General features: G+C 32.6%; 1 protein-coding gene across 2 annotated transcripts in view; it reads right to left on the bottom strand.

The window, feature by feature from the left end:
- The window catches only part of SERINC5 (serine incorporator 5), a 166566-nt gene that overhangs the window by 124858 nt on the left and 16455 nt on the right, over nucleotides 1–25253 (bottom strand). For both annotated transcript variants that reach the window (XM_036225293.1, XM_036225292.1), the window contains one exon: nucleotides 2705–2807. The gene's annotated coding sequence lies outside the window, so the exon portion shown is untranslated. The remainder of the gene's footprint in view (nucleotides 1–2704; nucleotides 2808–25253) is intronic.

Genomic DNA, 25253 nt, shown 5'->3' with positions numbered 1-25253 from the left:
TTTATTTAATTATTACCAGGGGTTGGGGGGTGAGATTGGGGGTGGGGGCGGGAGAAGGGAGTGGAAGTATATAACAACGCTTTAATTGTGAATCTTTAAAGCTCATTTTCTAAATGCATGTTCCTTTTTCCTATTATTGCTTAAGTGTAGAAAGTAGTGTAGTAAAAAAAAAAAAGTCAATAAACAACTGCTACAGTTTTTCCTCTCATAAATCTCCCCATTCCCTGAATCTATTTTTCCTAATATTCCTCCCTTGCTCCTCAACTAGTGAAAGGCGGGCATACTTGGCAGCAGAGACTTTTGGGGAAAAATACCTTAGCTTGTTTATGATATATGTATACCTAAATTTTATTGTGTGCTGGAAAAATTCTTCCCATTCCTCCACGTGGGGACAATAGAATTACTCAGGGAAGAATGCAATATCTTCTGTTAAGAAAAATGGACTTCTGGTTCTCGAAAAGATAGAACAGGTGCATTTCTCCCTATTCCTCCCATTAAATAAGGTAAAAACACTTAACATGTGTATAAAATGAGCATTAGACTCTGAAAGACAGTGAGAAGAGACATGGGCCAGGAACTCTGGATTTAAGGAACAGCATGCTGTTGAGTTCCTTGAGTTTTCTTTTTTGTCTCTTTTATATCTCAGACTGAGTGCCTGGGGAGCTCACAACTCAGAAATGCCAATGCATTAAGACAAAATATCTCCCCTACCGCTACCACCCAAGCCTGCTTTCTCTCACCAAAGGATGAGAAAAGGGAGTCTGGCAAGACAAATCTTTTGGCAAAAACCGCCCTACTCTAGCTAAACTGAATAGAAAATGCCATGCCTCTTCCCTCGCCCCTATCAGCAAAAAACTGAGAGGAAAACCTAGACTTTCACTAGTGACTGGTGGCAATGAGGCACTCTTTCCCCTTTCTTCTGTGGTGGTAGAGAGGAAGCAGAGTGAGGGCCTTGAAATTCTAACCCTACCTGATGATAACCAGTGCTTCTTCCCTATCTCCTTCCCCCAGTGGAGTGGAATGTCAGTGGAAGCCACAAAGTTAGCCTCAATTTCTACACTCTTCCCCTACTGGCAGAAAATTTAAATAAGATCCAGGGTCTCATAACAAAATGCCCAAATGTCCAGGATACATAGAAAAATTATTCATGATACCGAGAACCAGAAAAAGCTCAGCTTGAATGAGAAAACAAAACAGATGCCAACAATGGCATGATAAAGATGTTGGAATTATCTGAAAAGCAGTCATTATAAAAATGCTTTATTGAGCAATTACAAGCGCACTTGAAAGAAATGAAAAAAATAGAAAATATCAGCAAATAAAAAATATAAAGAAGAAATAAATCGAAATTGTAGAATTGAAAAAAAGTAAAATAAACTCACTGAGTGTGCTCAATAGTAGAATGGTGATATCAGAGGAAAGAGTCTATGAACTTGAAAATAGAACAATAGAAATTTCCCATCCTAAGCAATAGAAAATAAGCTGAAAAAAATAGCTTTAAGAACCTGTGGAACAATAACAAAGTATCTAACACTGATGTTATTAGAATTCACACACACATACACACTATAATGTGGAATGAAAAAGAATTTCCTGAAAAACTGACTAGCCTGTCCCCAAATTTAATGATAGGCATAAACCTACAGATTCAAGAAATTCAAAACATACAAACGAACTCCAAAACATACAAACTCAAAGAAGTTAAGGCACTCATAATCAAATTTCTTAATCCTTAAGACAAAGTAAAAATCTTAAAAGCAGTTAGAAAAGAGTCATTAGATGTAGGGAGACAATGATCCAAATGACAGCAAATTTCCCATCGGAACCAATGGAGGCTTGAAGGAAATGAACATTTTTCAAGAACTGAGAAAAATCTCAACCCAGAATTGTTTACCCAGTGAAAATATCCTTCAGGAATGAAGGTGAAACCAATACATTCTCAGATAAAAAGAAAACAGATAATTTGTCACTATGTATCTGTTGGGAGAGCCCCTTCAATCTCATAACTAATCCTCATTTTTTTCACATTTGAGAAAATGAGTGGTCTCTTTAGTGTCAGACTTTGTTTTACCATATCTCAAATAGAAATTTCACATAAGATGTGCTAAATAAATGAAATGAGAAACTATAGCATTGCTGAACCAAACTTCTTGCATTTTACCCTGTTCATATGCATTACCTGAATAAATTCTTCAGTGTCATTTAGCTGTCATATGTTAAAGGGCTATCTCTCCATTTCCAAAACTGTGCACTACAGCACCCCCGGTAACACAATAAACTCACAAGGGAACTACATGATTTTAAAATTTTCGAGAAAGCACAGCAACGTGCAACATTTGTTGCACACAACACAAACTCAAGGCAGTCATAGTTTCACGATGAATTAGATGGCATGTAGCACCATACCAAGAAGTGAAATTTCCATTGGTAAGAACTCAGTCACAAGGTCACATCTTTATGAAAGTAATTGAGAAATGAGGTTTTTAGCTGGGCAACCATGTTGCCCAGACAGAAGGAAAATTAATTTTGGAACATGGAAATGCAGAGAAAATATTTTTGTTTCCGTAGTTAGGGCTTTTTGAGTAAATTTTATGGAAACTTGAGATCCATAAAATTTAAGCTCTAGAAGCTAATTTGCAATAGTATAGCAAGCTCTAGAAGATAATTTGCAGTAGTATAGATAATGAGAACTCGAAAGACTTACCTAACTTTGGAGATGTGTGTTTACCTTTCAAGGTAGGGTGAGGCCTGAGACTTTAGAGATGTCTGTGGCTTTTAAAGCTGGTGACACTGGGCTTCTATGGCACCTGAAGAGATTTATTACAAAAAGGTTAGAGTGAGAACCCAGGATCCTTTGCATCTTGTTTCAAGGGGCATAGGGGTTTTTTCTCACTCCTTTTAGAAGATGAAAACAGCTGCTTTTCTTTTCTCCATAAATGTCTAGATTTATTTTCTCAGCATTCCTCACTTACAGTTCACTCCCTGTTGCACATAGAGGGGCAAATAGTCCTCACAGCATCTCTCTAGAGGTAAGAATTGGAGCAAGGGGAACCAGCACAATTATTATGTAGTAATAATAATCTGTCTCTAATCCAAAACCTTTACATGTGCCAGCAGGACAAAATAAAAATGAATATTAAAACCCAACCAAGATGATCAAAATTTCTGCCACAGGTTTTATTAGGAATGAAGCATAGGGCATGAGAAATTTTCATGTTTTGGAAGTACTGAAAATGCAATTTAAAATATTGTTCTCTATTCTATAAAGCAATATTTCTTTCTCCTGTTTGGAATAGGTATCACTTTATAAATAATCTAAGAGTCAAAAATTTCCTATTCCAGCCCTCAGTAAAGGAAGGTTTTCAGTGAAACAGTGTTGAGGCAACTAAAAGAATCACGTCTTTCCATTTGAACTGTCCTTTTAGTGGAAACTACCATCTACATTATTTTATTTTCCAACCATCTTGATTAATAAAACGTTATGCAGTTCATTTCTACACTGCGCCATTTATGTGGTTCATGTTACCAAGAAAGAAATTGTTGCTAAAATAAATTACAGCTTTTTAATTAAGCTTCAAATACAGCAAAGCAATCTCTACTCTATCAGATCTGGCATTGACTTTAACATTTTATGCATGTAATAAAGTTGTTCTCCCACCATAAGGTCATATATATTTTCTATTCAATTCCAAAACATGTAGAAATGAGAATTGTTTTTAAAAACAAGGCATTTTTAAAAAGGTGTTTCCTGTGGATTCCAGCAGATAATCATCTATTATATTTCTTTAATTAATATAAAATTTATTTAGAGAAGTATCATGGAATTTTATGTGTGGAAGGACTTTTAAGCCATCATTTGTTAACAATAAAAAGCCAAAGAGTGGAATCAGTGAAAATCTGAAACAAGAATCCGAATTGACCTAGTCTGGAGTTCTTTAACACTATAATTTCTCATACTTAAGGGTCATATCCTAATAAAAGTCTAAGTATGTTTTGGAGACTTTCAGATGTCCATTCTCATTATCAGTCTATTTCTTTCCAACAGCAAGATAATTTTTAAGATATGTATTTTTGGATAATACTCCTAGGAAGAAGAGAAAATCCATACTAATTTCTCTGTCAAATACATTTTTCCAAATAAATTCTTCACAGTAATGAACTAGAGATTCTTGATTTCTAAGTACTTGGAAGTTTTGTATCTATCTATTTATCTATCTATCTATCTATCTATCTATCTATCTATCTGTCTAATCTAATCTATCTTCTATGTATTTATCGTCTATCATCATCATCTATATGTATATTTATTTTACAGTACACATTTTATATATAGTTCTATTATATATATAATAAAGATAATATAATGAAAGAAGCATTGCACAAAGAGAGAAGTGATTCTGGGTCCTAACTTATTGGGTCCTAATTGTTTCTTTTACAAGGTAGAGATAGTAACTTTTTTTTTGGACCAAGGATTTGTAGTCAAAGATTCCCCAGCTCCCTCCCACTAAGGTCTTATTGCTCTCTGGTAAGTAGGAACAGATTAGTTGAGAGAATTAGAAACTAATCAGAAGCAAGCATGGCCAAAAAGGAAGGGAAGATAGCAAATAATCTGGGCATATAAGATGTCTAGAAATAGGGACCTTGATATTTTGATGTTCTACCACAAGCCTGATTAATATAGAAAGTCATTTAAAAAATATTTCTTGATATTACTAAAGGCCTCATTGATTCATGATAGGAGTGTCACAGTCAGTTGAGTGTTTTTCTTTTCTAACAATTGCACAGTTTTCCAGAGGAAATCACTAACCACTAATCCATATTTAATTAAATCATCTTTCACAAGTAGGCGTACATCATTTTGGTCTCACTGGTTTGTTATGAAGCTTCATTTTGTGAGGAAATAAGTTCTGATATTTGTATTCTGGTTTGATTTTAAAGATTAATTTTTTTTTTTAATTTAAGAGAAAAGTGCTGTTTCGTGGTCCTCAGACTTTCCTGGGGAAAATCTTATTTTGTTTGTTTGTATTTTTTCCCTTTTTCTTGATCTACCATTGTAATCTTTTCCAAAAACTGGATATGAGTTTGTTAATCTTCTTTATTATTTTTAGTATTAGATTTCAATGATTTCTGCACTTATCTTGATTTCCTTTTTTTAAGTTATTTTATTGTGCTTTTTATATCTCTTGAGTTGAATGCTTACCATATTTATTTTAATTTTTCTCGTTTCCTCAAAAATATATTCAAAGCTATCAATGTTCCTGTATGTGAATCATAAATGTTACATGAAATGCTTTCATTATTATTAATTTTAAGTTTTAAAAATGTTTTGTACCATGTTCTTTATAACCCAACCATCATTAAGCAGGGTAGTAGATACACAGTATAACTTTAAGTATTATTTAAATTATACATGGGCATCTTATGGTATCCTTTGTATATTTGATATAGCTTATGGAAAAAATTTTGAGGAAAAAATACACTTATCTTACCACCCAGAACTTTTACTTCTACCTATAAATACTATCGAAACTCATGTACATAAGCAAAAATTGACATTGTATAATAATATTCTTTGCAACACTGAAATATTATGGGAAATAAACTGAATGTCTATCAGCAAAGAATGACTAAATTGGGCTATATTTATAAAAAGTAATAATATAGAAGTTAAAATGAACTAAATTTACATATACCAACATAGAAAAATGTTTTTTGACATCTTTGGTCAGAATTTAGGGCTGATGTCAATTATGACAACTAATCATAAGAAGCATATTTTCTTATTAATCTAAGAATTTCATAAAACTAACCACCCAAAGTTTTACATATCTTAAAGGGATATAGTATTTACACAATACTTTTTACATTACTCTTTGTCATTTTTCATTATTTTTCTTATTATATAGTTCCATCGACAGTAAAATACTATACAATATTCCGAGATTTTTTAAGTCACATTTTTTATACTTGACTTTAGCCAAAAGATTGAGAAGTGATATGTCAGATTTTTTAAGGGACAATCCTCTGAGGAAGAAAAGAGAATGGCAACTTTAACCAGTCACTGTATTCCAAATACATGAATATCACTTATAGCCATATTTAGATTTTTCAGTAGTGTTTCCTGAACACCAGGTTTAATTGTGGAAATTATTTTTAAAAAGAGTACTTCACTACCTCTAAAAGGCATACATTCAAATATGCCTACAACTCTCTTAATATTAAGGTTTGGATATTTTCAAGGGAAGCGTTATACCTATAATGACATCTTCTGTTTACCTGGTACAATTCTTATTTATGAAAACTAACTAGTTGACAATATAATTTTCTTAGCTGACTCCAGTCATTAGTTCTATTTTCAGCCTTGAAGTCTTCTGGGTTCATACATTTATTATCAACATAGGAGTTTTACCTTGTTATAAGGCTTTTGTTAAGCCCTTAATTTTATTGCCAAACTGAGTCGCTTCTCCTTAAAGGTTTCCACTGGGCAGTTGTGTCCGGGAAGACTTAGTGGGAAGACATTCGGTCGTGTGCCACTGAATATAGAGTTGCTTAGATTTTGTAAATATTCTTTATCAAGTATAAAAATTTCCCTTTAATCCCAGGTTTCTGGAAGCTTTGGTCAGAAATAAGTGTTGAATTTTGTCAAATGCTTTTTCTGCAACAATTGGTATGATTATGTGATTTTTTTAAATTAGCCTATTACTATGGAGGAAGACATAGGCCAATTTTTTAATATTGAACCAGCCTTGTATCCCTGACATAAACTCACTAGGTGGTGCTATATTTTAAAATATATTGCTGAATTATATTGGCTAATATTTGATAAGAATTGTTGTGTCTATATTCACAAGGGATATTAATCTATGGTTTTTTTTTTTTTGTACTATCTTTGTCTGGTTTTAGTATTAAGGTAATACTGGATTTATAAAATGAATTGGGAAGTGTTCCTTTCTCTTCCAATTTCTGGAAGAGATTGTGTGCACTTGATGTTTAATTATTCTTGAAACATTTGGTAGAATTCTCCAGTGAAACTATTTGGACCTGGAGATTTTTTTTTCCAAAAGATTTTAAATTATGAATACAATTTCCTTAATAGTTATAAGGCTATTCAAAAGATCCAGTTCATATTGGGTGTGTTGTCCTAGTTTGTGTTTTTTGAGGAATTGATCCATTTCATCTAAGTTGCCAAATGTATGCTTGTAGAGCTATTTGTATTATTTCCTTAATTATCCTTCTGCAACATTTGTAGTGATATCCCTTGTTCCATACTTGGTATTGATAATTTATGTCTCCTCTATTTTTTTTCCCTGTTGGTCTTGTTAGAGGTTTGTCAATTTTATTAATCTTCTCAAAGAACCAGCTTCTTTTTGCTTCGTTGATTTTTTAAAATATCTTTACAATTTCATTGATTTCTGTTCTTTATTATCTCTTGCCTTCTGCTTGCTTTGAATTTATTCTTGCTTTTCTTTTTCTAGTTTTTTGAAGTGGGAGCTTAGATTAACAATTTGAGATTTCTGAAAATTCCCTACATACCAAAATCATAGCCTAAATTTGTGACTGTTGTACAGCAATTAGTAAATTTTCTCTTTATTAAATATTAAAGGACATTTTTCCAAAATGGTTTTCTAGTATTTAAAGATTCTTAGGAATTATTATTAAATTATAATTTATATTATATTTAATATTTTATTTGAGATTACTATCCCATTATCTAATTTTATCAATGTGATTCAATAAAAATATCTGTTTAATAGGATTTTGTAAGCACAAGAATATAACAAGAATAAGCCTTGCATGAAAGCTACCAAGTCCTCCCGTTTCACACTAAAGATAGAATTCTGGGAAAACTTTTTAAAGTTTTATAATTTAGAAAACCACACAAAATAGATATTTCAGAAATAATAGAGATGGAATCAAAATCCAAATGATTTTTTAAAAGGGAATAAGAATTGTAAATTTGGGGATTTTAAACAAAATCTATTTGTGTATGGTACTTTGCTAAACAATTTAAGTCCTATCCTTCATTTTATAGGTGGTACTTATATATCTCTACAAAATTCAGGAAGGTTCAAGAAGAGTGTAACTATGTGACTCATGCTATGCTACTCTTACCCCTTTACATGCATTTAGATTAATCTTAACAAATCAATAAGTCAAATATTACTGTCTCCATTTTGCAGATGAGGAAACCGATGCACAGATGAGTTTATGAAGAAAAGCAATAGTTTCCCCACCTCCACCCCATTTTTTTTTTTCACATCAATTCTATTGTCAGGGGCCACTAGTTTTAACTGTTTTTATTATCTGTTCTTCCTTTGGTTACTTCTATTTTTATAAATACATTCATACAGCTGTTTGTTGAACAAATTTAGATAAAATTTATTTTGTCTCCCCAATGTGAAAGATGAAGATTTAACTCTATTACATCCCTCTACAAAAAATTTATATTGCCATTCTCAGTCCCTTCTCAGATCAACCTCTGTAGCTATAAACAACATACTTAAATCTCCATTTTGTTTTAGTCGTTAAAAGCAACATTTTTTTCACTCCTTACTTTGTCAGATGAGGACGTTAGCTCTTAAACTCTTTCTTCCAAACACTCCACCTTACATCCTATATACCCTACATCCTTACACCTTACACCCTATACTACTTTCCAGTGTTATTGCCCTTCCTTATATTGGAATTCTTGCTGATGTGACTTTCTTATTGTTGAATCCATTGGCATTTTGCAATCATTTTCTTATTTGATCTCTATGTGGTGTTCGAGACCTTTGACATTGTTCCTTACACATGGTTTTCCTTAAGATTCTGTTCTTAGTTCTCATTTCTTGTTAGGTGGTCTCATTAATAACCAGGTCTACAGTAATCCAGACACTCCATCTACTCCCCAAGATAGACTGCCTAAACTAAAGAACAGAGTGGTGCTAAAAAAGTAGGAACGGATATGAGTTTCCATATGTCATGGGCCATATATTCAGTATGACTTGGTGAGGAAGTGAATGTATGCAGTTGAGAGTGAATAGTAAGGAAACAGGAGGAGTTTAAGATTAGACTTAAAGCTTCAACTTCAGCACTGGAGTCCATTCACTGAGCTAGGAGGAGAAACGGATTTGAAAAGGAATATGAATTATCTTTTGGATATGGAATTTCTGTTTTTTTTTTTTATTCTTTTCCACCATGCACAAAGTACCAAGGATATATATTTGAAAACAAAATAATTCCATAAGTGGAAGAAAACCTATTGGTTCTATATTTACCTTTTTAATAAAAATATGGGGCCATATTAGTCAATGAAATCTTATTAAGTACCTATTTGGTACTAGGCCTTAAATGAAGTATATGTTAAAGAAACAGGGAAATATATCTTTTGAGATACAATTCTTTGTGTAAGTCTTGTGGCAGCTTTTTTACCAAATCACCTTTCAAAAATGTTTGTATAGTGAACAGTCTTAAAAGATTGAAATAGTGTCTCTCCAGGGCAGAGAGCAGGTGTATTTGCTGTCTAGGATTATAATGTTTCCCTTCAAGGCAAAGGTTGGGTAGGTTTGCTATCAGTTCCTTTTAAAGATGGGGATTTCCTAAAGTCAGAGTTCCTCAGCTAGAACATAAACCCATTGTGTGAGCAGCACCTATTTGGGCCCTTCTTCTCTATCACTCCCAAGAGATCTCGGGGTGAGGGTCAGGGGGGAGGTAACAGATGCAAACGTGAGGCTCATGCTGCCTTTGCTAATAAATCCTTTATTTCTGATCCAGGAGTCTCATGTTTTCTGCTAGCACCTATGAAAATATGGCAGGTTAACTAATTACCTTAGGGGTAGAGTAAAATCTCATAGTTCTTGGAAATATTCAACAGACAGTTGGATATATGATCCTGAATTCTGAAGAAGAGTCTGGGCTAAAGATGTGGCTTCGGTGTCATCAGCACATAAGTGGTAATTAAACCATGATAGTAGATGTAATCATCTAGGCTAGCATTATCTGAGAAGGAGGATTTAGTACAGAGCTTTGAGGAACTCCAACGTTCAATAATTTGATAGAAGAAGGGAGTCAAAAATAGACTTGAAGAAGCCTTCAGGTCATAGAACCAAAGGGAGAGAGCGCTTCAAGGAGGAGAGAACGGTCAAGTGTATGTCAAATGCTGAAAACTACATAAAAGGAGAACTGAAAATGTTCATTGAATTTAGCAATTTGAAAGACACTGTGACTTAAGAGTAGTATGAGCAGTTTAGTGGAGCAATTGGGTAGAATACCAATTGGAAATGGTTGAGGTGAGGAAATGGAGGCAGTGAGTAAGGACCAACAGCTCTTTCCTACAGAAGAGGAAGAGAAAGAAAAGATCAAGGAAGAGCCTTTGCTTTCAGCTTTACAGGCAAAGATGATGCAAAACAAACAAACAAAAACAAACAAACAAACAAAAAACCAATATGATCACTACCAATGTTTTTCAGGGATGACTAAAAATACTTTCTCTGTTTTCAAAACTTTTTGACAGTCCTTTGGTTTAGGGCTGAATAGTTAACACAGAGCTGTCGAGCCCATGTGTACAAAATTAAAAGTTATTCTTCTTTCAAGAGATCTTCCAATGCTTCCAGCATCAAATACAGAGACAATGAGAGAAACCCAGAAATGAACTTAATGAGTATATAGGCTATTAACAAAACCAGGGGATGGGGGGAACAGATTAAAAGTTAAGAATGAAAGTAGCATTTTAGAGAAAAAGTATATGAGAAAATTTTTTGTCCTCAAGATAACTAAAGCCCAGAGAGACTGCTTAGAAGCCCTTGACCTTTAAAAGATACCAGATAAAGAGATGATCATAAATAGGTAGGAAATGTTACAGAGGGAATGAAGTCCTAAATAAGCCAAGTTTCTTTATAAACTGAGCACCCATTGTGATCACCTTGTAAGAAGACTTTAATGAGAAGCAGGGACAGCAAAGTTCCCTTTTTCCATTTAGTGTGTACTTTTTGTTAATCCGTTTGTCTTAGAATTTTGTTTAATTTCTATTGTGAGGGCTGGAAAAGCGATGTGTTTCTGTCAATATTCGTTTATCTAGTGAAGGTAGAGTGAAATCAATATTCAGATAAATTATACGACATGGAGAAAAAAATTCATCTTGTGCCCTTTAGAATCTATTCTTGATCTGAAGAAATATATTAAAGACGTAATGACTACCATACCCCAGGAACAGAAAGTACTAATAAAGGTAGTTGGAAATGCTCTTACAGGGGGTAGCATTTCTACTTTAGTCCAATCTTTTTTATTGAGAGATTAAAAACCATACTTAATGGTTGGGTACTAAACAGAAGGCTACAAAAAGTCACAGATCCTTATTTTCCTTAATCAAATTTAGTCTACTTTGAGGTATAGGGGAAAGGCAACCTCAGTTATTTATGGGCTCCTTCTTCCCCTCCATGGGATTACACAAGAATTCTGGGTTCCTATGTCTAAGGAAACAAGTGAATCCTGGCCTGTTGTCTTCAATGGTTGCATCTTTGCTATTCCTTCAAAGACTCCAAAGTACTACTATAGAGCCTAGTGCCTGTTGTCTTTAGGACACTGAGGCCCCAGGTGGATTAAGGCAAGGGTCTCATCTGATTCTCCTTGATTTCAGATTCTCCCAGATTTCAGAACATCCCCACGTTCCCTGGTTCTCTGCCACCAGATTGTCCCTGTAGTTTCCTATTATCTTCCTACGGCTGAAAGAAGCTAAAAATTCTCTCTCTCAGTCTTAAGGAACATGGCCCATCTTTACAGTGGTGAGGATGAGCAAAAATATGCTAAATCTAGCCTATTTTTAAAAATAACCTATCCAGTTTAATTCATATAACTCAAAAATTACCTTAGTCATTTGTTTCATCCTTCTCTCTTACAAAATATCCTTATTAAAGAGAAAAATAATTTATCTGAATTTGACTTCTCTTCCTGGTTTCAGTGTAAGTGATGACTGGCAGGGGAATTATTTCACCAACAGTTGGCCATTCTCTCTATAGATTTGTTCTAATCCTGGTAGTATCCGTGGCATTTCAGCCCTAGTGTGAGTTTCTTGGTACCCAACTTTCAGGTATTAAATTCAGATGCTCTGCAAAATAGTACTTATTTGCTTGATAGTGTATGTATTTATATATGTATTGAATATAATACATTTAACATATTAAGTATAATATATAATACATGTTAAGCATAATAGAAATACATATACATTTGTAAAGGAATTTGTATAAGTATTAAGCATATGTATTTGTATATGAAAATATATATATATGTATATATATAGCTTTGAAGATAATGCATCGAACCTTAGATGTGAAAACAAACTTATGTCTTTGAAAAAGTTTTTATATTGAGCACTTTGTGTTAGTGAATGGAAAAAAAATAGAAACCTAACAAATTCATAACTAGACTCTCTTCATATTTTAATTTTACTAACTGCATTGTCTATTTACAGTTATCACAGTTTTGAATTGGGATTATGGCACTCGATACTACTTGTTATCATTATATGTATTAGGTATTTGGATAAAGAATTGTGAAAATGCTTACATATGTTTAAGATACAAAATAGATGGGATGTCTGACACTATGGGGAACTGAATTAGAATTCAATATGATCCTTAAAAATTGTACGAGTGAGGAGAAATTTATATAAAATATATTTGCCTAAAAAACCATAACAGAAATGAATATAGGGTAATTTACTTATGAAGGAAAAACATGCTTTAGAGAAAGATATTGAGGAAAAAATGATATTGTATCATATCACTTGAAATTTTGAAATTTTAGATGACTCAGAGACCTCATGTAATAATGTTGAAGTTGTATGTCCTAAAAATCTACAAGAAATATAGCTCTCCCTCCTTTCAGATTCTATGACTGTAAGGCCAACAATATATCTATCATTTAAAAACAGCCATAGCTAATAATGTAATATATTTTATCTAAATATTTTTATCTATTAATTTTATTTAACATAGTATAATCACACTATATATTCAACTTTTGGTTACTTGTGTATGTATGATTTGTGTATTTCATGAATTATCTACAGAAAAATTTTTTAATTACAGCTTAGCTTTTCTTTCATAATAATTTATGGACTTAGCCTCTACCATTAGTTGGTAATTGTCAAGAAATAGAAATAATTTTAATGTAAGAAAAATAATTGGGCTACTAAATATTGAAATATTTTTCACAAACAAATGAAATCGTTCTTTAAATTATTCATTTATTACTTCACTACTTCATAAGTACTTACTATATGAAAAGCACCGTGCTAGAGTCAGTGAAAATTAGAAAGATAAACAATAGATGTTTTTGCCCTACAGTGAAAGATTCAGTGAATTATAGCATTGTGCCTTTGTTTAGAATTAATGATTATTTTTCTCACCAACATGCATAGATTAAGAAATAACTTAAGATTCTTTAGAATATTCAGCCAATTAAATTTTCTATTATTTCACATGGTGATTAAAATGAAGAAATTTGTACATCAGATGTAACATTAAATCAAATATAAATGAAAAAGAATTCCTCAGTATGATCTGAAAAATAACTACTAAAAATAATTCCAGGGAGGCTTTCATTTATTTCTAACTGAACATTTGGAGCACTTGAGAAATTCATGCCAATTTAAAAATATTTGACCAATTATTCCCTCTCGAAACCAGTCATCACTTTAATCATCAACATCTTCATTATTTTCAAAGGTAATCAAATCTTGTAGATGGTTTTAGGAAGCTTAAGTTCATAACAGAATGCTCTGCCAGATTTCCAAATATTTTACCCTGAACACTGTATTATTCGTAAACAAGCTATTTCCCATTCATGTGTAACTTGGATGAAGAAAATACCAGGAGCTTATAACATTAAACTGTTTGTAGTTTTCCACTCCGCGTTCATTGTTTCTTAATTGGTCTTACTATAATAAACATTTTTAAAGAAGAAACTCAGATTTGTAGTTGACCATTGGGTTCAATAGTTATTTATTTTTTTGGTAAGCAGCACATATTTCTTTTAAAACAATTATATTTTAAGAAAAAACAGCAAAAATAATTTTTCTCAGAAGAAATACCCTTGTTACAAATTTTCTTCTGGCCTAGGTCTCGTTCTGTTGGTTAAAACAGTGACACTAAGGAAAAATAGCCATCGTGCTGACAACCACAAGAACTTATTACTTAACTTTACTCAGTCCCAAAGCCACAGACTGTTAATTCTAACTACATTTTCTGAAACAAGTATGTTACAAAGTAATAGCAGTAAAAAACCTCCATTTATTTATTTATTGTTAATGAAAGTCTATATTTTATTCAGATTTTCTTAGTTTTTAAGCTAATATCCTTTTTCTATTCCAGGATCCCACATTACATGTAGTTGTCATGTCTCTTTAGACTCCTCTTGCTGTGATAGTCTCTCTGTCTTTCCATGTTTTTGATGACCTTGACAGTTGAGAACTACTGGTCAGATATACTGTAGGATACCCCACTATTGAACTTCATCTGCTGGTTTTCTCATGATTAGACTGGGTTATAGATTTATAAGAGGACGATCACAGAAATAAAGTGCCATTTTCATCATTTCATATCAAGTGTACATACTATCAGCTTAGTTTGTGGCTGTTGTTATTGACTTTGGAAACCTGGCTGAAGTAGTGTTTCTCAGGTTTCTCCACTGGAAAATTACTCTCCTTCCTCCCCTTTCCCACACACTATTCTAGAAGGAAGTCACTATGCACAAGCCTACATTTAACACCATTTACTTTTGGAAAACAATTTAGCATGCATGCCTTCCTGACTATAGATTAGTAACAGGATTCTGTTTGGGTTCCAACAAGTTAAGAGCAACTCAGAGTTTGGTTAGAGTGTTACAACTGAATACTAGAGTGGATTTGCAGCAAGTTTCCATTTATCTGGAAGAGCTGAGGAGTAAGTCACAATATATAATTTGCGTGGATTATTAACTTTCAAAAGAATAAACTATAATTAAATACCTTTGTCCCTAAAATACACACACCTTTATTTTTTGCTTGTTTTTAAGATTTACTTGACCTTGCAGTGATGCACCAGGATCACCAACAGGAATAACAATTAGTTTCAACAAACAACAGATATTTGTTGACTTGAATAACATATATGATTACTAGGAAGCCAATAAAATAATTAGGTTATCTTATGCCATCTTATTCTCTGACTTCCCCCAACCCCTCAAAACCTGGTTATTTGCACTTTTTGATCTTTGGAATGTGACATGTGAAAGGACTTACTCTGTCACTCTTTCCAAGGATCTTCAGTGATTGCATTGTGGAAAATACAAATGCGACTGTCCTTAGAGCATTGAAAAAGCTCTCATAAGAACCAATACTAAATAATAGTGTTTGGTACAAAAGGACTAGCGGCTATCAGCTTCATGTTCTTGAGTGACTGTTTTCTCTATTTAACCAACAACTATCTTAACGCCAAGAAGAATTGTGATATATAGGTTGCCTCACAGCTAAAGATCAAAATTGTTCATTGTCAAGACTTTAAAAAAAAAAAAAAGTCACAATGAGTTGGCTCTTGCTATGACCAATTTGCTTATGAAGCTGATGACTATAATCAATGAGTAGGAATTGCTGTAGCTCTTTCTTGGAACATTGCTGCTCCATTAACTTGCCATCAGAGATTTATAGTTTATGGTTAAAGTCAATGTGAACTAACTTGGAAGAAAGGCATATTTGAATTGTAATATGATTATAATTTTATTTCTATGCAGAAACTAAAAAGTAAAGTCTGAGTTCCTGAATGTAACTTTTTATCTGTTTCATCAAAGCCAAAGTGAACTGCTTATTAGAAACTGATAAATATATTTAAAATATAACCATGTCAATGTCCTTTACCCAGAAACCACCAGGAATACACTTACAGCTGGCTTGATTACTTATTGCAGTATGAGAGAGAAGACGCCAGAAGGAACTGTGGGATGTCACAAGAAAAGAATGTCAGAGAAAACTTATAGATTGAGATTATGTTAGGTGATTTTGGGGGCATTTAAGGAAGTAGAAATTTGCTCCAGATTGGAGACTGTTGGGAAGTGAGGAGATAATCTATGATTAGGTATTTTAATAAATCTTATCTAAAAGAAGGGAAGACCAGGCCCATGCTAAAGCTTTAATTAGTAAAGAATAGCAGTCACTCATATTAACTAGGATAGGGAGACGTTTGGTATATTTGAGGCTTGGACAATTTCATGTTTTGCCTATATTCAGACATGATCAAGGGGAGGTCTCGTTTTTATCTTGATCCATCATAGTCACAGAGTGGTGTTATATGATGTTGATATTCTGTGAAATTTTTTATGTTCAAGAGGAGAACACCATGACCTAAATATGAGTTCCAAGCCAGCTCCCAGATGTCAGGGGCTGCTTTCCTCTTTCTCAACTATTAGGTCACTAATTTGCTAAAGTTGTAATTATTAATTTCAAAGGTTGTTTTTTAATATTATAACATTTAATGAAATTCAAATATAATACCTACTTGAAATATGAAATAGACATTATTACACTTCTAAAGATCTACTAAGCTATTGCATTTTTTGTCAACTTCAAAATTAAATCCTTATCATTAAGTTATTTGGTACTAAATTTAAGGGTCAAGGAGTATAAATTTGGTATTTGCTAATTTTTTATTCCTCATTTGGAAAACTTTTGATCTGCATAAGGTGGCAATCCAGCAAAATATCAATATGTCCCAGTGTCTTGTCCTTATTTTATAGACTTAGAAATTCAGTATATTAAAATATCCAGATTAGAATGAGCTCAAGGGCATCTATGCACACTAACCAAAATCACAGGAGACTAATGTAGCTACAAGAATGCTGATGCATTAATTCACAATATAACCATCAACAGTAATAACAGTTAATTTTTATTGAGTGCCTACTATGGCAAGCATATGATATGAATTAATTCATGAAACCTTCACAGCCGCCTTTATGTGGTAGTCACAGGTCATTTGGAAAAAATACCCGACTAACTAACCTCTGTCTGCCCCTCGTCTTCCTCCAGGAGCCTCCTAACTTTCCTAATCTCTCTCTCTTGCTCTCTCTCTCTTTCTCTCCTCTACCCCTACCTTATTCCTCTCATTCTCAAGAGTCGTTGCATCTCTGCTGTTATCACCTTCCATGCTCCTGCAATACCCATTTCCTGGTGTATTTTCTTATCACTTAGACCAAAATGATGTAGTATGTTAAGAACTTAGGGGTCCCTCCCCATTTCTTTGAAAAAAATCTGAAAAAATGACCAGAATTTTATATTACTTACTTTATATTATTTTTATTTATTTTATTTATTTTATTTGCTTATTTACTTAATGAAATGTTGGTGTTTTATGTTAGGCTGACTTGAAATTAGGCTCACAAATGTGAAATCTTATGCTAATCTATTTATTAAAAAATAACATTTATTAGTTTAATTTGTTTTAGCCTTTATTTGCTCAGTCATCCATCTCTATGCATTGAGATCAGGTTTAATGATGATTTAGAAGATTCATACATATTGCAGCCTGGGTTTTTTTGGGTGGTGGGAGAAGATACTCTTTTTTTTTCTGTTGCAATATATGCTTAGGCTGAAAAAAAATTGAAAAGTATAAAGTAAGCAAGGTAACAAGTACAAAGAAGAAAAAAGCTATAATCTTCTCACCTAGAGGCAACCAGTTACTAATATTTTGGGTGAGTCCTACCAGCTGTTTTTCTGCATATTTGACATAATATGCCCACAACTGAGATCCCTGCTTTTTTCCCATAGAACATCACATTATAATCATTACTCCATTAAAAAAAAATAAACATATGATGTAAATGTACATATAATACATGAATAAAATATCTCATTTTTCAAATATTAAATATTATGTATAAGGATATGTATCAATTTAATTTTATTAAGAATTTTTTGGAGCAGTTTTAGCTTTATTGCAAAATTCGAGAGGAAGATACAGAGATTCTCTCTACAGCCCCTCTCTCCACACATGCATAGCATTCCTATAATCAACATGCCTCACCAGAGTGATACATTTGTTAAAATTGATGAACCTGCATTGACATATCAGAGTCACCCAAAATCCATAGTTTACATTAGAATTCGCACTTTGTGTCTTACATTCTACTGGTTTAGACAAATGTATGACATGTGGACTCTAATATAGTGTCATATAGAGTAGTTTCACTGCCCTAACAATCCTCTATGTGATACTTATTCAATTTTCTGTCCCTCCCTCTGGCTCACCCCCTCAACTCCTGGCAATCACTGATCTTTTAACTGTCTTAAAATTTTGTCTTTTCCAGAATGTCATATAGCTGGACTCATACAGTATGTAGCCTTTCTAGATTGGCTTTTTCACTTAGCAATATGAATTTAAGGTTCCTCAATGACTTATCATGACTTGTTAGCTCTGTTTTTTGGTGGGGGAGGGGTGGCGGTGCTGAATAATATTCCATTGTCTGGATATACTATGGTTTATTTATCTATTTATCTGCTGAGGACATTTTGGTAGCTTCCAAGTTTTGGCAATTATCAATAAAGCTGTTATAAACATCTGTGTGTAGGTTTTTGTGTGAACGTAAGTTTTCAACTCTTTCGGATAAATATGAAGGAGTGTGACTGCTGAATCATATGGTAAAAGTATGTTTAGCTGTGTAAAAAACTGCCAAAATGTCTTCCAAAGTGGCTATACTATTTTACATTCACACCAACAATGAATGAGAGTTCCTGTTATTCCACACCCTTACCAGTATTTGGTGTTAGTGTTCCAGATTTTGGCCATTGTTATAGGTCTGTAGTGGTATCTCATTGTTGTTTTAATTTGCATTTCCCTGGTGCCATATAATACGGAGTGCCTTTTATTATGCTTATTCAACATCTGTATATCTTCTTTGGCAAGGTACCCGTTAGGGTCTCTGGCAGATTTTTTATTCTGGTTGCTTTCTTTCTTTCTTTTTTATAATTTTTTTTAAAATTTATTATAGTGTCATTGATTAACAAAATCCAATAATTTTCAAGTGTACAATTCAATAGTAAGTCATATATGTATATATGTGTATATATATATTGCATATATATATATGCTTTGTTTGTTCACCACCCGTAGTTACATTTCTTTCTGTCACCACATATTTGACATTGAGTTTTAAGAGTTCTTTGTACTATATTTTGGATAACAGTCTTTTATCAGATGTGTCTTTTGCAAAGATTTTCTCCTATGGCTTGTCTCCTCATTCTCTTGACATTGTCTTTTGCAGAGTAAAAGTTTTTAATTTTTCAAGTTAATTTTGAACACTACAACTGTCAGTTTGTATCAGCTTTATACAAGGGTATCAACTTTTGGCTACATATTAGAATTAATTTTTTTTTAAGGAAAACTAAACAATGTTTTCTTTAGCTTTTATTTTCTATGAATTGAAATACATACTTGTTGTAAATAATAAATATGAAAAATAGTCTAGAAAGTGAAAAGTGGCTTATACTCTCATCTCGACAAAATTTAACTTTTGTGCATATATATTAAGTATATTTCTTCAGATTAGAAACTTTTCACAATAATGACAATAACTCTTTAGCTGGTTGTGAACAGTTTGAGTGCCAGATAACCATTGGCCATCAAAAAATTGTCTGTATAAAAATCAATCATCTGTACTTTCACCCCCTTTCAAAGAAAAACTTCTTTACATCTCTAGTTCATCAAAATAGGAATCTTCCACTTTTGATAAATACAATATACTTTCACTTACTATACTTTATGTGCAAGCTGTATTTATTTACTTTCAAACACTTATCTTGTTTACATTGCTCTATTAATAGATTTTTCCATTTGTGAAAATTATTTCAGTATCTTGAGGTAAAATAGAGTATATCATCATTTTTTCCTATTGAAATTAATGGAAATATTCTTATTTAATAGTATGATCTTCAGGAATGAATAAAAATCTTTAATTGAGGCCTAAGTATTTTGGGGGGGGTATATTTTGTCAGAATGAACAATCCCTTTTGTATCCTGCCCTTATCATCAGCAATACATCTTAAGTATCTTTCTATAGCAGTATATATCTCTATGTATAAAGATTTTAAAGCAGATTTTTGTATGTAGTCCTGTTTAATGCAAGTAAGCTTTAAATATTATTTATTCTAAAAAATTTTCTTTTTAATGTTAATTAATCTCATTGTGCATGCCTTTCTTCTGGGCACTTTTCAATTTAATATGATCCTTGGCTTCTGAACTTATGACTTGTACCTTGTGACTTAAAGGATATGCAAAGGCCGGTAGCATATGACTTGCTTGCAATCCATTGTAGAATTTTCCTCAAAGAACAAACTATTTTTATTCTATGGGTAGAAAGTTACAGTGTGTTGACTCTTTTTCTGATGGCTGCATATTTGATGTTTTATTTCAAATCATAGTTTCGGTATCTAAATCAACCTCAAGATCCCTCTCTGTAGATAAGCAAAAATAACTACAATTCATTTTTAAAACTATGTACCTCCTCTTCTACTGTTCTGACGGCAGTCCATTTCTATTCTCAGGACAAATAAAACAGGCAGGTCTCAGTGTGCTAAAACCACACTGTAAAGTTGTTTGCTTCATGGTCCAGGAAATCTGCTTCATTTCCCTTCCCCCTCTGCTTTTTTAGCTTTTCAAAACAGTCTCTGCTTTTGATTGCTTAATATCTCACCATGACCACAAATAAGTAAAGAATAATCTTAAACTTCCAATTTTCCATGCCAGTGGGGAAATCATTCATCTAATCCATAGATTTTAAAAATATATTATAGGAGTGAAGGATGAGTATATCGTGTCATAGTTTCTTGGTTCAGTTCTGAAAGATTTATTACTAAACAATTTAAATTTTAGTCTGATATTAAATTATAAACATTGACAAATGTCTTTATTTAGGCTTCAAGAAATGTTTTATATGTTTTATCTCTAATGTGATAGAATAACATATATTAGTAAGTATAATTTTTTTTTTGCTCCAAATCATTTCTGTCTGGTTAATTTTTTTCCTCAGCTAGTCATACATATTGGATTAGCCTATCAATAGTTATTTGCCATGATGTTATGTTTATTGCTATAGTAAATAAATGTCTTGAAATGGGAAATAAATTTGAACAGAATAGATTTAAAAACAGAGAATTCTTGAACCCTACATATGAGGTCTGAATATTATCATTCCATATTTTTAACTTAAAGATCTATGAAATATATATATTTGGCTGTACCTATAGACACTTGTCCTACATGATCTAACTGTAAGTTTAATTAAATTCTTATTTTTCTCCATCTTACCAACTCATATTTTCCTGTTAGTATTCATTTTCATGCTTTTTCCTCAATGAAAAATTTCTATCTATAGAATTGACTTCCCCTTTTTTGCTATCTTAAACATGTTTCAGTAGTTCATATAAGAGAAAACACTTTCTATATACTTTTAGCCATGAGATTGTTTGCCTTTTCTCAAACAAAATCTTATGATGGACTGTTATATAGTGTGAATTTAATTTATAACATCAAATTATAGCATTTAATTTTAGCAAATCGATCAGCAAGAACAAAAAAGCTGTTTTAATCAGCCCAAATATGAAATCAGAGTTTATAGATGGCCTTAACATATAATTTATGTCTGGATTTGTTTGGGCTATAAAATGTGAAGAACATTCTGATTCATCCACATCCTGACAGGTATTTAATAGCTTGACTAAAATTACTCAAAATTACTTAAAATTACTCAAAAAATGGCAGAGGGAGATTTATTCTGAAGTCTGTACAAAAATGAAGAATATCACAGCTCTAGTATCAATTTGTTGATGACCTCAAGATATTCCTATATAACACATTTGAGAGTTCATATTTTTTAAAAATTGTAGTAAAATATATAACATAAAACTTACCATCCTAAGCATTTTAAGTGTACAGTTTTAGAAGCATTAAGTGTATTCACAATGTTGGACAACCAATTTCCAGAAGTCTTTTCATCTTGCAAAACTGAAACTCTATAACTCTATGCACATTAAAGAACTCTTTATTTCCCTCTCCACCAACCATGTCAACCACTCTTTTATTTTTAGGATTTGACTACTCTAGGTACTTCATATTAATTTGACTACTCTAGGTACCTCATATAAGTGGAATAATACAGGATTAGTCTTGTGACTGACGTATTTCACTTAGCATAACATCCTCAAGATTATTCATATTGTAGCATTTGTTAGAATTTACCTTTTATAGGTTGAAGAATATTCCTCTGTGTGTGTGTGTGTGTGTGTGTGTGTGTGTGTATCACAATTTGTTTATCCATTCGTCCCTTGATGAACACAAGTTGCTTCCACATTTTGGCTATTGTGAATAATGCTGCTATAGATATACAAATATCTCTGACTCTGCTTTCAATTCTTTTGGGTGTATATCCAGAGGTGGAATTACTAGATCATATGGTAATTCTATTTTTAATTTTTTGAGAAACTGCCATACTGTTTTATATAGCAGTTACACTATTTTAGATTGTTTTTTAAAATCGCAGTCATAGTTTTAATGGGAAATTCTAATAAAATATTTGAGAGCCCCTTAACAGCCTCTTTAGAAACTTCAGATTCTACAGAACTCAGTTTGAGAACCAGAAACCTAGGATACTCAGACCATCAGGCAAATAATCCACATTTGTTGCTAGGGTCTCAGGTTTCACAGGCAAAGTCTGTCTCATACCTGATTGTAGTGTGTTTTTTAGTAAAAAATTGATATCTTACATTAACATATAAATAAATGATGGTAGTTAATAACCACTGTTTTGATGGTCCAGGACCAGTCCTGATTGGTGAATGTAATACTTTTCACAAGTAATCACTAAGTAATTACTTAGGCACTTCTATTTTAAACTGTACATTTCAGTGATGAACTAGTGATTGCTGCTCTCACTTCTGTTTTTATTTTTACATATTTTTTAAAACCACTGATGCTAAACAGCTTAAGGAGTTTTTGTATTCATACTAATTTTCATTTGAAATAATTTGTTATAGTGAAAAAATTTTAAATACATATTTTAAGCTTGGACTAGTACATATCAATAATCATTCCACTAAATTAAAATAGCAATAAATAGAATAAGCACATAAAATATTCACAGGCCTCATTTCTGGTACAAATTTTTTTTTTTTCTCAAAGGAAGTAAATCACTATTTTTGATGGCATGTATTTAAACACTCTAATTTTTTTAAATTTCAGCATTCCATTCTATCTAAAAATACTTAAAAATACTTAAAATCAGAATGTATTAGAGTATTAACAAAATAGGGAATTTCCTATTTACAACATATAAAGTGAATACACTCAATTGGCAAGTCTGTGGGGAAATAGGCTCTCATATATTATTGGCATAAGTACAAATCAGTGTGACCCTTATAGAAGGCAAAACTACCAATGCATTTTACCCTTGACCTGGTAATTTCATTTCCGAGAATTTATACTACAGATATGTCTATACACCTAAGAAATGAAAATTTTTATTGTGGAATTTTTTTAGGAGAAAATTATGAAAAACAAATATCTAACAGCTGGGAATTGATTAAATAAATTCCATAAAATGGAATACTATTCAACTATAAAAAAGAATGAAGATACCTCGAACTAATATAAAAAAACATTAGATGTCAACTCTAATTGAAAAATTAAAATAAGACACACGCAAAGAAATATAAAAATAATAATGTATGGTAAAGAAAAAAGAAAAGAAAACTCATCTCATATGTCAAACCATTCCAGGGCTAAACTTTTCTAATTGCCTGTCATTTTTCACCATGTCAATTGGAAATATGACGCCCAGATATGTATACCAGTTGGCCCTTGGACAACCTGAGAAGATCTACTTTTCTTCTGCATGTGTCAGCCCTTTGATTATTTGAAGAGAAAAACCATTATACTTAAGCTGAGTACACTGAACTATATTTCTCATATCTGAGGATTTTGAGTCTCACATCATTTTGGTTGCCTTTCCAATCCAGGTTCCTGGCATCCCGTTTCAGTACAGATATTATCCAGAAAGGAACATACTGTTCAAAATGTGGTCTGACCACATTAGAGCAAACAGGTTCACATGCTCTACGTACATTTTTCTTAATGCAACTTGAGATTGCATTTACATTCTGGGAACTGTAACTGTTTTTGAATCAGGAAATAAGGAAGGTAATTTTTAAAAAAAGAATGAAGAAGCTTTTTGTATATTGAAATAGAAAGATCTTCAAAATAAATTGTAAAGTAAAACCAAGCATAATATAGTGTTTATATAGTATGTTACAATTAGTGTGAGAAATAAAAGCATGATTCCTTATATATAAACATCAGAAAAATCCACAAGGGACACCTAAAAGTGGTTGTTGTATGTAATGGTGTAGAAACCTGGGGGAGATGAGGATAGGTGTGGGAGTGAAATTTTTCAGGATATGTCTTTTTTTATTATTTTGTTATTGAACCATTTAAGTGTACTCATGTGCAAAAAAAAATCTTTAAAAATACCATAAATGATTTATCTTTAAAGAAATTTGAAATTAAAAGTGCTAAATTCTGAAAATGCAAGTAAGCAGAAAGAATATATGTGTAGAATGATTCAAAACATGAGCATTTAAAAAAGAATTCATTTTATATGCAGCATCACAATGAATTAGATACATCTTTTAGATGTTGAGAACACGTACCATAAGCTAAGTAGCAAAGGAAGTGATGTTTGAAAAACATGAACCAAAACAACACTTATTCTAGAGTTAATTATTCCCCGCTACTAATGCAAGTCCTTTCTGCATATTCTTTCCAATGTTCAGTAATTATAAGGTTTTCCAGTCTGGACGGCAGGAATAGGAACTATTCCTGGCACTGTGTCAGCTGTGGCTTTTCCTGTCTAATTCTAACTACACGGGTAGTTTCATCATGTATGTGCTCTTTTCAGCACTAGGCTGAATCTTTAAGGGGGACTCTCTATGTCTCTGGGGTTCTCCTTCTGTGCAGCATTTTCCTCTCTGGTACTCTGACCTGCAAACTCTGGTTTCCCTGTGCTCCCTGGATTCTCAGCTCTGTCTCCTCAGCTTGGGGAGTTCACAGGGCTCTACCTGGGTGCTCTTTCTCTACAGTATGGCATGGAAACTCTCTTAAAGCAGTAAACTGGAAAAACACAGGGCTTGCCTTGTCACCTCCCATATCTCAGGGGTCACTGGCTTTTATCGCCTGAAGTCCAATGTCTTGAAA

Source organism: Rousettus aegyptiacus, unplaced genomic scaffold (assembly GCF_014176215.1).
Source record: "Rousettus aegyptiacus isolate mRouAeg1 unplaced genomic scaffold, mRouAeg1.p scaffold_m13_p_8, whole genome shotgun sequence".
Lineage (NCBI taxonomy): Eukaryota > Metazoa > Chordata > Mammalia > Chiroptera > Pteropodidae > Rousettus > Rousettus aegyptiacus.
Note: the sequence above shows the minus strand (reverse complement) of the source record. Positions and strands in the feature narration are given on the sequence as shown.